We start from the raw sequence: 6,059 nt of genomic DNA, 5'->3' as shown, positions 1-6,059 counted from the left end.
TTTTTAGAAGCAGCTTGCTTTTCAAACACACTGTTGCACTGTAACCATAACTGGATATATCAAAATCATTTTTCCACCATGTCAGAGGATGTGAAGTTGTTGTAAATTCTGATCACAAGTCTCTACTGATCAAAGCTCTTGTTCTCCTCAGCTTAATTGCTTATAGGTCTTCCTATTTTGCCGAATCTTCTAGTGATTTTCCATCCATCGCAGCAACTGCCATTACTTCTGCTAAGACTGTTTTTAATACTTGTTGAGCCAGTATCCAATAGGAGGCCTCGCATTAGCAGCATCATACATCAAAATTTCGAGTAGCCACAGTGACATCAGAACACATCTGCGATTATTAGCTTATTTTGAATTGTCAATATATCACATCTATATTTTTTTTATAAAGTGACACTTCATAGAAATCTGTCTTTTTTGGATTTTTTGTTTGAAGAAAATGAAAGACAAATTACAAATTGAAGCTACAAGTGGAAGAAGTATCTGGAGGCTTTACTGAAGTACAAATACTTTAATGCCGAAATACTGGATTACTAGAAAAAAATATTGCTTTGAAAAAGTTACCTATGTCTGAGTAAATAGCAGTAGCAACATCTCCTTAAATGATCAAAAGTAAAAATACTTATTCTGAAAAGAATCATATAAAGAATCTCATATATATCATTAGACAAATATAACTGATGCATCAGTATTTAAGCAGCTTTTACTGTTGTAGTCGGTTGAGCTAATATTAACCATTTATATGCTATTGCTGGGAGTTAATAAATAATAATACATAATGTTGTATATGCTGATTGTACGCTTTATGTCCTAACTAATAAGTAAAGCTGTCAGATAAATGCAATGTAGTGCAAAGAAACCTGCTGGACTGTGGTGGAAAAGAAGTGTAAAGAAAATCAAAACGAAACAGAAATAAGAAATATCTCAGAATTGTGCAGTTCAGCACCACTGCACCAAGGGAACTACGAGCCAATATTTACTGAGGACAAGTGTTATCGACACAATAATGAGGCATTTCAGATGGTATATTATGTATTTTTTGAGACACACAGCATGAGTCTAGTCTGTCACATACTTTTTGAGGCTGTGATCTGAGTTTTCCTCAACTGACTGAATACGATAAGAGCTCACGAAGGCAAAGGCCTCATGTTTGAGCCCTGTCATCTGATTTATTTCCCCTGCCTGCCTCCCTAATGTACCCTAAAAGCAGTACTGTCATGCCAACCCGCTGCCAGGAAACATTATCTCACTGTGAAACTTTTCAATTTGAAACATCTAAAGCATCCAAACTGTCTTCACCCGTTAAAACTGTGTCATTCCTGCACTCAGGCATTCAGGTGGAGTCTTTCACCCTCTGCAACAGCCTGCAACTGATGCTCTCAAACATAAAATTTACTCCTTGATTGTTTTGTGAAAATTACCTGCTGCGTCAGGTAATCTTCTCTTAGATGTGACAGCCTATTATAACAGCAGGCCGATACAAAAAGGATTTTAAGAAAAAATGCCATTGCATCAGTTAAAATCTGCTCTTCGAACCAGCGGGAGATGCATTTAAAACAGCATTTTAGTAATTGTTGTTGTCAATGTTTTGAGTCTTTCTTAATGACCTTGTCTGTAGGTGGAAAATATGAAATATTCACATTTACTGCATCTTAGTTAACACTGTGTAAATTACAATAAATTGCAACGAGAAAGTGCTGAGATAGACAGGGGTGAACGATCCATACCTCCGGTCTCTTGTGGAACAAAGTGCCTCCCTCACAGTCTCCTGCTCTCACATAAGCAAACGCCGTTTCACTGCCGTTGCTCCTGAGTGGTGGGATAAAATGCATTTGATGTTGAGCGATGTCTGACTCAGGAGGGATGGATATTCATGTCTCGATTATACACCTGTCCACTTTTTTAGGGAATGCAGTGCAGAGCCCAACGACTGCCTTTAAATTTGCTGTACAGAGGGTAAATAAGAGCTGTGCAGTGCAGAAAATGCTCAGAAGTTATTACCCAGGAGCTGTAGCTCTTCCTCAACCTCTTCTCAGGAGGTTTTGTGTCAGGGAGTTATTTGCTCCCCTCATAATTCCTGCAACCACGACAGTGTTTTGACTGTAAATACACACCAGTCAGCCACAACATCAAAAAACACTGACAGGTGATGTAAGTGCAGTGCAGATGACAAGCACTCTTTGGTGGTTTTCCCCTTTCATTGCTTTTCAACATTGAATCATGATCAATTTAGTTTGGATTTTATGATAAGAATTTACCAAAAAAAAGACTCTTTTATGTCAATATAAACAAAGATTTCTACAAAGTAATGAAAATTAATTAAAATATAACATGTAAAACAGGGCTGCAGGGTGGCGCAGTTGGTTAGCACGGTTACCTCGCAGCAAGGAGGTGGCCGGTTCGTGTCCCGGTGGGGGCACCGGAATCTTTCTGCGTGGAGTCTCCATGTTCTCCCCGTGCAGTGTGGGTTCTCTCCGGGTTCTCCGGCTTCCTCCCACACAGTCCAGAAACATGTTGAGGTTAATTGGTGATTCTAAATTGTCTGTAGGTGTGAATGTGAGTGTGCTTGGTTGTCTGTCTCTAAGTGTAGCCCTGTGATAGACTGGTGACCTGTCCAGGGTGTCCCCTGCCTTCGACCCTAGTGAGGATTAAGCGGTGTATAGATAATGGATGGATGGATGTATCAGGAAGGTCCAGTCACTAGTGAATCAGTAGCTACCCCATTAAGACAAAAGAACACTCTAAGCAACTCCATGAAAAGGTTATTGAAACCCCTACGTCAGCGTCAGTATTAACCCCTTCAAGTCAGTATCTAGTTGATGCATCTTTGGCTGCAATTACAGCATTGAGCTTGTGTAGGTAGGTTTCAATCAGCCTCACACAAACGGACGTTCTTCTCTGAAAAACTGGTCAAGTGCTGTCAGGTTGCACAAGGATCATGAGTGAACAGCCCTTCTCAAGTTCACCCACAAATTCTAAACTAGAGTCTGACTTGGTCAATCCAGAACATTCACCTTGTTTTTTCTAATCCGTTTTTGCGTAACTTTGGTTTTACACTTCAGGTCATTGCTTGCTGGAAAACAAATCTTCTCCCAAGTCACAGTTCTCTTGCAGGCTGCATCAAGTTGTCCTCCAGGATTTCCCTAAACCTTGCTTTACCATTTACTAGCATTCCAGGTTCTATTTACTGAGAAGCATCATGATGCTGCCACCACCGTGCTTCACAGTGGGGATAGTGTGTGTTTATGAAGATTTGTAGTGTTTTGTGTCCGCCAAACATAGAGTCCAGTCTGATGGCCAAAAGCCTCAACCTGCACTAATAAGACCAAATAACCTTCTTCCAGTTCTTATGTTAGGCAGCAAGTGAACAGTCAGTTCTTTATGCTGATGTGTTGGAAACAGGAAAAATGGATGGTGTAGGGAGCTGAGCGGCTAAATTGTGGTCACTTGACAACTTGGTCATCTCTGAAGTGACGAGCCTTGTGGGGTCTTCCTGGTGAGCAGTAGTTACCAAAGTGGTCCAACTGGCGACTGGATCATGAGTGCATCAAGGCTCACTGATGCATGTGGTTGGTAAAGGCGGCCCATGTGGTCTTATCCTACAGAAGAACTGCTGTAGCACAAATTGCTGAAATACTTAACGCTACTTAACGAAAGGTTGTCGTAGGACTGTGTAGCCCCAGACTGGTCACAGTGCTCATGTTTATGCCTGTCTCCCGCTAATAGCACTTACCAAGGACACATGAATGTCAGAACTGGAACATGGAGCAACATAAGAAAGCGGTCTGATCTGTGTGATGTGGTTGATGGGAAATATTTGCACTATGGGAAGAAGGTATGACAGCAGAGTCAGGGGGATGCTCCGGTCAATGCTCTGCTAGGAAACCTTCCATCCTCGCATTCATGTGGATGCTGCTTTACCACATAGCTCACATACATGGCCTCTTTCAGCAGGATAATGTTCCCTGTCACATTGCAAACATTGTTCAGGAGTAGTTCAAAAGTTCAAAATTCCCCAGGCCTCAGTCTAATCAGGCAGCTGTGGTATGTGCTTGAAAAACAAACAAAGGCCTCACCCCCCCAGCTTCCAGGACTTCAAGGATCTGCTGCTAAAACGTCTTAGTTCCTGATGCCACAGGACACCTTCTGTACAGTTTATGCTTCGACTGGTCAGAGCTGTTTTAGCTGCGTAAGTGGAACCCACACAGTCTCCTACCAGGACCTAGGTGATTGATGTGAGTCATGTTTGTTATTAAAGGGAGCCAGGGGAGTGGTGCTGGAATAGTACTGGATGTAATATGCACGGTTGCTTGATGCTGTGAAATGACCTGGACCAGACAGAGTCACAGTGGTGTGCGAGAGAGCATTTGAGGATGAACCTCAGGGTTCCATTTGAATCCTGCAAGGTTTCTCCTTTTACTTCAAGGCTGCACTAAATGACAGGGTATTTTAAAGCACTGTGGGAAAAAAATCATTGTTTGGCATCATGTGAGGCAAAAGAGAACCTGCTGTGTCAACTTTATATTGTTTGTTTTAACCCAGCAGAGGCCAACAGAGGCACAAAATGAGATAGCTTTGCAGCTTACGAAGCACGTTTGTTATCTGTCTGCTTTCTTTACGACGGGTCGGGTAGCATGTAGGGTAAACTCACTTCCACCTCATTTAAAAGATTGAGCTTTCAGGCAAGCTGCCGGTAATGGTACATAAAAGGAAATGCGCAAACAGGAGTGCTTAAAGTTGTTAATACCGAGATATCTGAAGAATAGAAGACTGAAAATACCGTCAGCGACTCTCTGGCAGGAACAGCGAAAGAACTAAAGCATTCACCAGACAGCAAAGAAAGGAGGCACGAGATACAACAACACAAAGCAGTGCAAGAAAAACCAAAGAGGATACAATAAACTACAGTTTGTCAATAGACATGTTGGTTATTTGGACAAGTAACATGGACAACAAGGGTTTACAACCATGCCAGTGGTGGTTACGTCAACCAGCCTCCTTCTGGTTTCTCAGTCTGTACATCCTCGACTCCTTTCCTCTTTAGTCTCACCACAGATGCGAGCAGAGGAGGAGAGAAGAGTCGAGGCAACAGGCATCCAACAAAATGAAACATCCTTGCCTCGGAGCCGTTGTTTCAATTAGCTATGACATGTGACAGGGTTGCATCATCCGACCATTGTTTAAGTCGCTGCTAGAATTTATGATCTCTGTCAGACGAACACGTGACAAATTACATGACACATACTTTAAATTCCACTCACAACTTGGCATAACGTGATGAGAATGTACAGACGTCATACATTTTTTATTTGTGTTTTTTTTGTTCACGTTCTGCGAAGTATAAAAGAGGAGTGGCATGAAAAGAGTGCGACTCAAACAAAGATTGACGTATATCATGATTGAGTGATGCATGTTTTATCAGTCCTGCTCCTGACAGAGTTTATACATATTTTGTGCGTCACGTCTCTTTTATGCATCACTGGCACCAAAACGACTTCACAAAGGATACAGCGAGGATGCAAGCTTCCTCTCTTCTCAAGATGGATTTTAGTAATTATCACATCCTTGATGGCGAGCTAAGATTGATTTCTGTTTCACAGGTTGGAGGACAAAGGACAGAAGAGATGAGGAGGCTCACATTAGAGAAATGATATGAGCTAATATTGCTTTGTCTAATAGGTTTAATCGTGAAATTTTCCAAGCAAATGCTCGTATGCTAACAGGGTTCCTCCTCAGGGAACCAGGAATATTTGGATTTTCAGGAAATTCATGCAACAGTTGAGATATTTCAGTTGAAACCTGTTGTGGAAATTTTCTATGATCTACAAAAGTCCAGTAGTCCGAGTTGTCTCGTTTTATTCAAAGCTTTGAAGGTGCAAGTCATACAGAATGCAAGCAGTCTGCAGGAGAGTACACATGAGTGCAGGCAGCGTGGTGTTCTTATACATGTACAGGCGTGGTCTTTACTCCAACGGTAGTAGAACAATCCCATGCTGGAAAAACAACAGCTCATCCACAGACGTTAGAAGACTAAACACGCTGGATCAGGCATC

This window comes from Stegastes partitus, unplaced genomic scaffold, assembly GCF_000690725.1.
Source record: "Stegastes partitus isolate 25-593 unplaced genomic scaffold, Stegastes_partitus-1.0.2 Scaffold944, whole genome shotgun sequence".
Taxonomy (NCBI): Eukaryota; Metazoa; Chordata; class Actinopteri; family Pomacentridae; genus Stegastes; species Stegastes partitus.
This window is presented reverse-complemented; position numbering follows the sequence as displayed.